General features: G+C 43.5%; 1 long non-coding RNA gene across 1 annotated transcript; it reads left to right on the top strand.

The window, feature by feature from the left end:
* Positions 1-16: 16 nt before the first annotated feature.
* On the top strand, positions 17-9,530 carry LOC117195485 (uncharacterized). The gene is made up of 3 exons (XR_004475203.2): positions 17-436; positions 2,573-2,739; positions 9,054-9,530. It is a non-coding gene; the product is annotated as an uncharacterized LOC117195485 (long non-coding RNA).
* The last annotated feature ends 1,258 nt before the right edge of the window (positions 9,531-10,788 follow it).

Genomic DNA, 10,788 nt, shown 5'->3' with positions numbered 1-10,788 from the left:
AAGAAAAGCCTACTGGGATATTTTAAATTATCTCCCTCCTTAAAAATTACTATAGAGAGTTTACAGAAGAACGCTAATTTGCCCTTTTTGTATTTTAAAAACACTTCTTTGTGATTTCAAGTTATACAATTATAATTCAATCATAAAATGAGAACAAAGATGTTAGATGACCTTGCAGTAGTTCACAGTATTGTAAAATGACCACATTATTATTTTAGCCCAAGTTTCCATAATGAAAACTATGCTGCCTCTATTGACGGATTTTATGGGTCTCATTTTATCCGAGCACACAGTACACATTGGAAGTGCTAGTGAGGAGTATGGTGAGGGGTGAGGGACTTTTCTTTGAACATTTGGCTTTTTTTTTTTCTGGTCTCCCACAAGGACTGGTCCTGTTGCACAATGCTTAGAGAAATGAACACACCTCCACGAGAAGGTGAGAAGAAAGAGGACTTTGCCAATATAGGTTTAGATCTCAGTGCCAAGCTGCAGAAGGGAAGCCCCCGCCCACAAAGAGGGAGGGGCCCTTGGCATGGGAGGGGCCCTTGGCATGGGAGGGGCCCTTGGCATGGGAGGGGCAAGAAATGTGTCATCTGGTTTCAGGAAGGGAGCCCAGATTCTGAGCTAGCAATTCAACAAGTTACTCTGAAAACTGAGAACATTATTTAAAGATTTCATAACAGTTTCTACTCCTGCATCTAAACGTTAAAAAAAAAAGTCTACAAAGTATTGTTACTTTTTGATTAGTAGTTTGTACCTTTACAACTCTGTTAAATGTACATTTCATTTAAATATTTGTAAGTACGTAAGTGAAACAAAGAAGACCAGAGTTATTCCGTTTCTAGAATTTGATTAATAAATACTTAGCAACTCTTATTTATAAGGTACTATAGCTGCAAGGGACTCAAAGAATAAGATATTAAACCTGCCTTTAAGGAGCTCATAACCCACAAGAAGAATAAAACAGTACACAAACACACACCAGATTAGCATAAGTGCCAGAAAACTGGTAGAGAATATGATTGGAATTGGTGGGCAGGGCGATCACATCCACTTATAAGGTAGGAAGGGATGGTGCAGGAGAGAGACCTCCTGAAAGAAGGAGACTTTTAGGCAAGGTTTGAAGAGAGGGCTCAGAGTCAAGAGGCAGAGTATGAAGAACGGCACAATCACTTTGTTCCCAGAGATTTTTTGAAGTATTTCTGAGGGTTACTGCTCCTCAGGAGCAAAGAAATCATTAAAGAACCATAGATGCAAAAGGCAATTCAGTCCATTCTAGACAAGGAGCTGTTCAAAATAGATTTACGTATATAATGGCTTAAAACACAGCTAGTTCTCTATTAGGGAAAAGGATATAAAGAAAGATAAGGAGGAAGAACGATTTCACGGTACATAGACACAGGTTTTCACGGAGCACCCCTGCTCTCATGTTTCCTAAAGCTAGTTTCAAAATTGTGGATACAAATAAAGTTATCCATTCTTGATATTTGCCTCAAGCTCAGTGAAAGAAAGCAAGAGGCTATTTTAGAGTCCCAGTACATTGGTATAAATTATCAATCAGAAATTCTGCAATAGAACAGAATACTGGTTTGCGGCTAACTATTATTAGTGGAAAACATACTTGAACCCAGACATAGACTAAATCATTCAGATTGGGAGAATTTTTTGTGTGCTAATCAAAAATAATTGTAAAAGTAACTGTTACCTTGGTCTATCCCACTTTCTTCTAATGAATATTGCTTTATATTTTTTTTTTTTTTAAAAAAGGTTATTTAAAACAAATGAGTCTCATAGCTGTGGGGAACTCTAGTGGGGAGGAAATAAAGGATGGAATGTTATAACAATCTTAAACATAAGTAAAAAATAACTGAAAAAATTTTTTTCCAGAATAGGAAAATACCATCCATGTGTTTGTTCCTTCCCCACCCCTCGCCCCAGTAAGCAAGAGAAACAGAAATGAGACTCCAACTTCAAGTACACAGAACAGCACCATCTGTCCAAGTATGACCTGAAACCAGACTTTGTACAGATGTTTTCCCTCAAGAAAACCAGTCTGTTGGCAGTACATAGGGAAACAATGAGCTGCCTTTACCCAACAAAAAAGGAAAATAAGATTGCCCTCTGAAAGTCAGACAAATAAACACACAAATTATTAGTCATCTGTGGAAGTAAAACCAAGAGATAGTATTTAACATCTCTCAAAACTCTAATCAAGGCGACCTCAGACACATCTCAGGATGCAGAACTGGAATATGGGCGCTGTTAGGTAAGCAAAGTTCAATGAAGTATTCTTGGAATAGAACAGGGATGATCAAACTGGATCTCTGAAAAGATAACTACCATACAAGACATTCTAGAAAGCAAGGTTCTGAATTCCAAAACCTAAACTTGCTGGTCATGGTGGGGTAGGAATAATTTACCAAGCTTGCTCCCGTCTGGGTGAAATATCTCTCACCCATGCTCGCTTCCTGTGCTCGGATTCCTTGCCCACTGTCTGGTTTCATTTTTCATTTGAAGAATCAATGATGTTTTTTAAAAACGAATTAATGGTGTGATCTTGTTTCTTCCCCAGACCCATCAGTAAAAAGACAACAGCAAGAAAATAAGACAAAGTTATTCCAGAACTGAGTTCTCAAATCCTCCTTCCTGTGAATAAGAAGGTGCTATTTAAGCCACTGCTGACACCCGGCCACAACAATCCCTGTTAGTTCAGGCAAAGAGGAAAAACTTCCTACAAAGGTATGTGGGGGGACTTCCCTGGTGGTCCAGTGGTTAGGACTTGGGGCTTTCACTGCCACGGCCCGGGTTCAGTCCCTGGTCAGGGAACTGAGATCCCGCAAGCCGTGCACTTCGGCCAAAAAAAAAAAATAAAGAGAGAGAAAGCTATGTGGGAATTCTCCAGTGGGGTTCATCAACCGCTGCCAGACACGTGGGTAATATGTGTAGCAGTATTATTGAATACATGTGCTTACATGTAAATACACGCGTTAAATACAAGCGCTTAATACAGGCCAAATACATATTTAGTAGACATGTGTCAAGCATCAGGCACTATCCTAGGCACCTCTGCACCCCTTAATCCACCTCATTCTCACAACTACCCTGTGACATGGGCACATTAGCCTCATTTCATATGAGGAAACAGGCTTCAGAGACTTGCTCAAAAGCGTTGACTTAGTAGGACCAGAGTTAACACTGGAATCCAAATCGGCTTTGGAGTTTCCTGTCACTGCACCTGCTTTGTGTGTAAGTGAAGAGAATCGGGAGTAGGCCAGCGCTGGTTGCGTTAGCAGGGCACATGCTTCGTGACTTTCACCATTTCTCACATCCTAATGCTGTAGATAGATAACACAGAATGAGACTTTGTAGTACCTCCTGAAAGGAAGGCAGGAGGCTCCTTGCTTGTCTCCAGAAGGCCTCAGGAGGACGTGAGTGGTGTTCACTCACTCTCCTTTCCTTTGTAGAGCCACCCCTCCCCGTGTCAAAGCTGCCCTGCTTGAAAGTGCTTGGTCCAAGTGGTTTTGTTCTCGGAGAGACAGCAGTGAGCAGTCTTGAAGCAGGATCTTATCTCCCTACCCAGAGACTGAACCTGAGTAGCCTGGATGAAAAGCAGGAATCCTGTTTCAAGGAAGCAAAAACTGCAAAACTGGGCACAAAGTTTATTATTAGAGACACAGCACAACATGTGGCAGAGCACACAGAGACACGGTATGTTTATTTAAGACAAAAGCAAGGCAGAAATACACACCCAGAGAAGAGTGTGTGTGTCCCGAATGAGAAGCCTGCCAGGGAGGTGATGCAGTTCTTCCTGGTCTTTGTTCTCTTCTGGTCAATTAGCCCGCTTCTTTTCCCACATCCGAGCTGTCTTTAGGGCCTTCCCCACAATATGCGTGCACATCTTTTTGCCAAGGTGGATTCCGGCGTGGAGGCTTACAGGGAGGTTGACAACACCTACTGTGGGATGGCGCTCCCTCCCCTTTTGACCCCAGAGGAGCCTCCCTGCACATGTGCAGTCGGGGAGGTCTCCTTGACCTCAGGAGTCATAGATGTGGTCCCCCTAGCTCTTTACTCCGGCAGAGCTCAGCTCCTGCTATTAACTTTGTCCTTGGCGTGTTTAGTGAAAATAGAGCTCCAATTTACTCTGTTTGACGAGCTACCCAGCTGCTCAGCCCAGGGGGGCCCATCTATCTCCTACCTCAGTTTGGATGGGGCTGGCTGCAGGGGGAGTCCCTGACTCCAGGGTGGCCAGAGCCCTCCAGGGAGTTTGCTAGAGCAATCGGTGCAGACACTGCCTTCTTTAGGGACTGCAATCTGTCACCCCCTGTGAGCCAGCTGTCACACACAGAGGCACCCAACTGGGGCTTTGCAGACAAAGGCGGGAGAGCCCTGATACCCTCATTTGAGACACTGGAGCCCAGCTTCCCAGAAGGGACCTATCATCCCCTCCCTAACTTCTCAGGTAGGTGAGTTGGCACTTTTTTCCCCTTTACAAAGTGGCGTTTACCTGGTGAATTCATCATGGCTCAGGGTGCGGTCCTCAGTCTCACAGATTCAGAGGTTCCATTCCGTCAGAGCCTCATGAAGGAGAATACCTGATTGACAGGAATGGGAACTTTCAATATGATTAAGTTCTGAGTAACTTAAATGATGAATTTACAATAAGAGAGCGAACTCTCAATGTAACAAACATTTAAATTGACCTTACCAGCCTGTTTTCTCCCTGTAGACATCCATCGAAAATGAACTCATCAGCAGGTTGCCTGGTGTCCCTCATGGACCTGTAACCTTCTGCCCCTCGACAGGACTTGCTTGTTTACATAACAGCTCCCTAGCCTGAGTCTAGGACTATAAACCTCTTGAGGGCTGGGACTGTGTCTCCCTCGTGGTTGGATTCCCCCAAGCCGAAGACAGAGCTAATACATAGGGTGACACTCAACAATGTCCAAACAAATTTCTGTTTCAGCCAGCAAAATAAAGACATCCCATCACCGCTTCTACACCACCTGCTTATCTAATGGAAACATTTCCTGCAATGGTAAAACATGACTTTGACATTAGCCAGACGACTTCCCAGCAGTCAGATGAATCTGTGACCCCGCTGCCCACTGAACAAGATTGTGGTAGAGACCACCAAGGCCTCGGGGCTTCCTTCTGTCATCCTCTAGGATGGCCTGCCTTTGCCTCAGTCCTGAAGGCTCTGCACACTTGTTCCTCTCTGCTCTGCATGGGTCCTGATGCCTCACACGAGCCACGGCACACAGGACACAGGTACTTTGTATATTAACATTTTGTTGTCCAACAAATGGATTCCCTACAACAAATAGGAAACAGAGGCTCCCATAAGTTAAGTAGCTTGCAAGCTTCATATTATTGGCTTCTAAATTGCCTAGAATAGCTCGTTCAAGGCTTGCTTTCTACTGTGTTTTAAGAGCATCAATTTTTCCCTTAACTTGAGAAGCGCAGAGGATATGGCCAAGGATGGGGTTTCACTTTAGGATTCTTTTCTTGGACGGGTCACTTAAATCCTGACACTCACATTCCCTGTTTGAAAGTACAATAGCAATAACAATACGAATATCTGATTTGTGTACAATACTTTATAGTTTGCAGCATGTTACTTCCAGTTGACCCGTTCAACAACCCTTTGGCTAGACAGATCAGTGATTGATTCCTAGAGATTACTGGAGTGATTTGCCCAAAGTCATCTGGCAGGCCCAGGACATTTCTAGTTTTGACTCCCAGCCGCATGCTCTCTCCACCTTCTCGCCCTGCCTCTGATAGCAATCATAGTTACGTCTGGAAATATCATATGATGTATTCCATCCACCACAGAATTTGATGAGGCTACAATGAATTTGTTGTGATCTGTGATTGTTGAGTTCCTCCTGTGTGAAGATCACTAGGCTAGAAGCTGTGGGAAATACCAGGAAAAGTTGACTAAAATGTGCACTCATCCACCTGGACACCAGTTCCCACGTGCTTTATCCATTGAGCTATAATTTCAAATTGACTTTTTTTTTTTTTTTTTTTTTGTGGTACACGGGCCTCTCACTGTTGTAGCCTCTCCCATTGCGGAGCACAGGCTCCGGACGTGCAGGCTCAGCGGCCATGGCTCATGGGCCCAGCCGCTCCGCGGCATGTGGGATCTTCCCGGACCGGGGCACGAACCCGTGTCCCCTGCATCGGCAGGTGGACTCTCAACCACTGCGCCACCAGGGAAGCCCTCAGATGGACTCTTTTTGATGCACAGTTTTATGAGTCTAGACAAACACATGCAGTTGTGTAACTGTCGCCACAGTGGGGACATCAAATGACTTCATCACCCCCCAAAATTCCCTTATGCTCCTTTATAGTCAACCCCAGCTACTCCCTTTTCCAAAATATCCTATCTGTGGAACCATACAGGAGACAGCCTTCTGAGTCAGGCTTCTTCCCCTTAGCATAATGCATTTAGGATTTACGTGCTGTTTCCTTACCAGTGGTTTGTTCCTTTTTATTTCTGAGTAGTATTCCATTATAGGGATAGCTTGTTCATCCTCTGATCAATGAAGGACACTTAAGTTGTTTCCAGTTTTGGGCGATTATGAATAAAGTCCCTCTAGACATTCATGAACATGGTTTTGTGTGAATGAGCACATAGGAATGAGAAGGCTGGCTTTGCAGTCCATTTTTATGCCCTCAACACTCTTTTGCCCTTTTTAGGACTGATTTTATCATGCACTTGTCTTATCTTAGTCAATGGTTTGTCAGCATAGAGCTGGGTTACATGGATTCCCAGCGAAGCGAGGTACAGCTGGAAGATCCCAGAATAGGGCTTCTCCTTCTGCTTGTACTATTCCTCCTTCTGGGCCTCTCTGCACCATCCCTCACCCCACAGGCAGTGTCAGGCTTCTTCTCTGCCTGTTAAATTGTTACCGACCAGGGTTCTTGGCCTCCTTAATAAATAGAAATTGATAAGAGGCCAGGTAAGAAATTCAGGCCAGGCTTTACCGGGGCCCCTGCTGCAGGGGGTGGAAGCGAGAACAACCAACAGGTTCCCTTGCTCGCTCCCTCCCCGACCAGGGGTGTGGGGTGTGGGGTGTGGGGAGTGAACTGGTTCCTTATATGGGCTGAGGGTAGGGGTGGGTCCAGGGGTCAGCGGGAGGGGTAGCTTAGGTGGTTTGCCCACCCCTTTGGTGATGTTGTGTGCAGCGGGCATGTGCAGTACCCTGCTTTTGCTCCCGACCCCCTGCTTTTGCGACCGGATCCTCAGAAGTGGCAGTTGGGATTTTTGGTCTTTTTGTACCTTGTTGTCCATAATTTGCCCCAACTGCACATGCATGCAGTTATTTTTAGTTCCTTATGGATTCTTTGTATTTTGTTGCTCAAGATGTCTGTCCAGGTGCTAGCACTGCAGCAAAGGGTCCTGGGTCCCAAGTCCCAGCTTGTCTCAGAATCACTCCCCATCGCAAGTTTCATTCCTCAGCAAAGTTCCATCTGGCCACCTCACCCCACAGAACATTTCCTCTTTTTCCATCCCACTCTCCATTTGTCTTCTACCATCATATCCTGCCTGTGACATAATTAGATTGGGCTCTGTCTTTTACTGTGGGGTCTACAGTTGCACAATTGTGATCCCCACTTTACAGACGTGGAAACTGAGGCCCAGTGAGGCTAAGCAGTTAAGAACAAGGTAACATTTTCCAATCATCCACCACCATATTCCATAAGGTCTCCAACAACATTTTATTGTCCCCTCCTCTTCAGATGAGAAAACTGAGGCTCAGAGAGGAGATACTACTTGTCCAGGTCACACAACTGGGACTAGAACCGAGTTTTATCTGGCTTCAAACTCCGATCTGCGTGGTGTGAATCTGGGCTCGGCACCACACAGCACGATGCAACACTGCACTAGGTCTTAGAATGGAGGTGGCATGGCTCAGGGACTCCGGGCAGCACAGCTCATCTCTGAGCTTCCTCCTGACCTGCAGAGAGCATACAAAGGCTGACTGACATCCGGGCAAGGGCGCAGGAGTGCCCGGTGTCTGGTGTAGGAGGCAGCATCCCGCCATCCCTGCCCTTCCCTCCCCACGTGCCCATGGACAGGGCTTCCAGAGGAGCCAAGCAGTGACCAGGAGACCTCAGGGTCTTCCATGTGTTGGAGCTCCCGGGACAGGGGTGCCTGATGGAAATAGGAGGAGAAGCAGACATTCCGGCTGACTCTCAGCTCAGTTATCCTCTGGGGCTCAGGCCTGCGGTTCCCACCATTACTTTGTTGGTATTTTACTTACCATCCTTTTTAAAGATCCACAGTCCTCCACCTAGAATAAGAATTCGTATTTCTCCATAAAGTCACCCTAGCTCCATGGAGGCCTTGTTAGGCCAATGGGAAGAACGGTTTAGATTCCCACTGTCCATGAAAATCTTCTCAGCATTCAGAGTAGGGCCCAAAGTAAGAGGAATGTAGGCACTGAAATGCACACTGACCAGTATTCAGCGTGCAACAGCTTACTGAAAATTAAACTGTTCTCCTTTGAACTGTGGAAGGAAAAGTGTGAAAATAATAATAATTACCATTTATTGAGCCTTTACTACATGTCAGGCATTATACAGAACTCTTTACACAGTGTCTCAATTAATTCTCATAAAAATCCCTATTTTATAAATGAAGAAACTGCCCCAGAGGTTCCATAACCTGAGGGCAAAGCCTGGGGAGTAAATGGTCTCTGAAAAATGCCCTAGCATTTTGTGAAGCAATATTGTGTGGCTGGAGAAGAAACAGTACTGCATTTCTTTGCACCCAACATATTAATTTCCTAGCAAACGCTTTACCTTGGACTCCCCAGCCCTCTGGAGAAGAGGCAGAGACAGTGGCAGGACCTACCTCAGATGGCAGAGAATGTTGCCAATGTTCAGCAATGGCAGCTGATGAAAAAGCAGAGAGACAGGCCACACAGTGAATGTGCCACTGTCTCAGGGTGGGAGGTGGACATGGTATTGGAATGGTCAGTGGTAGTGTGGAGAAAGTTCAATCTTCTACCCACCGAGCCCTCACTGCTCCCCTTCTTTTCCAGGGCTCTCTCCCCTTGCTGGCTACTCCCAGGCAAAGGGGGAACTACCAAGAAAAAGCCTTTGGAGACAACCAAACAGGTTCAAATCCTGAGTCTTCTAGTTACCAGCTATGTGATCTGACAACTAAGTCAACCTCTCTAAGCCCCAGTTTCCTCATCTGAAAAATGGAGATGATAATAATCAGGTGCCTGGTAAAAGGCATCCATTAAAAAATGATTTCATATTTAATGAAGAAAGACTAAAGCTTTCTCCCTAATCAAAAACAAGACAAGGATGTCTGCTCTCGCCACCTCTATTCAACATTGCACTGGAGGTTCTAGCCAGGGCAATTAGACAAGAAAAAGAAATAAAAAGGCATCCACACTGGAAAGAAAGAAGTAACACTATCTCTGCTTGCAAATGACATGATCTTATATATAATAGAAAAGTTAAGAAATTCACACATACACAACTATTTGAGCTAATAAATGAGTTCAGCAAAATTGTAGGGCACAAGGTCAGTATACAAAATGGTTGTATTTCTATATAAAAGCAATGAAATATCCAAAAATGAAATTAAGAAAACAATTCTACTTATAATAGCATCATAAAGAATAAAATACTTAAGAATAAATTTAACAAAAGAAGTACAAGACTTGGACACTGAAAACTGTAAAACATTGTTGAACGATATTTTAGAAGACTTAAATAAATGGAAAAACATCCATATATATGATTTGGAAAGACAATATTATTAAGATAAAAATAATCCCCCAATTAATCTACTGATTCAACGTAGTCCCTATCAAAATCTCAGCTGCCATTTTTTGCAGATATTGATAAGCTAAAGCTAAACTTTGTGTGGAAATGCAAGAATGGCCAAAACAATCTTGAAACAGAAGAACAAAGTTGGAGGACTCATACTTCCTCATTTCAAAACTTACATAATCAGAATTACTATGTAATCAAGATGATGTGTTACTGGAATAATAATAGACATCTACATTAATGGAACGGAATTTAGAGTCCAGAAATAAACCCATACATCTAGAGTCAATTTGCTTTTTTTTTTATAAGAGTGCCAATACAGTTAAATGGGGAACAGTCTTTTCAACAAATGGTGCTCGGACAACTGGATATCCACGTGCAAAAGAATGTTACACTCCTACTTCAAAAATCAACTCAAAATAGACCAAACATCTAAAATGTAAAGCCAAACTATAAAATGCTTAGAAGGAAACATAAGGGGTAAATGTTCATGGCCTTGGATTTGGCAATGGTTTCTTAGACAGGACACCAAAGCACAAACAACAAAAGGAAAAGTAAGTTGTAGTTCATCAGAATTAAAAACTTTCATGTTTCAAAGGACACTATCAAGAATGTGAAATGAAAAGCAACCATACTCCAATAAAAATTAATTTTTAAAAGTAAATAAATTTAATTAATTAAATTTTTTAAAAAAAGAATGTGAAATGACAACCCAGATTTCCAGTTTCCAATCTGGCAGGTAAGGAGCTCAGAAGTCATTGTTCCCATACTAACAACAATAAAAAAGCTTAACAAACTGAAAAAAATTTTTTTCTTAGATCCAGCAGAGGACTGAGGTCACAGGCAAACTTCTGTCCCATAAATTGGTGAAACCAACAGATGGATACAGTGAATCACAGCTTACCAAAGATGAAGCCCAAGAGCACAACCTCTGTGGGAACCAGTACCAGGGAAACTTGAACCGTAATTGATGAATTGTTGGAGGCTCGA

This window comes from Orcinus orca, chromosome 7 (genome assembly GCF_937001465.1).
Source record: "Orcinus orca chromosome 7, mOrcOrc1.1, whole genome shotgun sequence".
Taxonomy (NCBI): domain Eukaryota; kingdom Metazoa; phylum Chordata; class Mammalia; order Artiodactyla; family Delphinidae; genus Orcinus; species Orcinus orca.
Note: the sequence above shows the minus strand (reverse complement) of the source record. Positions and strands in the feature narration are given on the sequence as shown.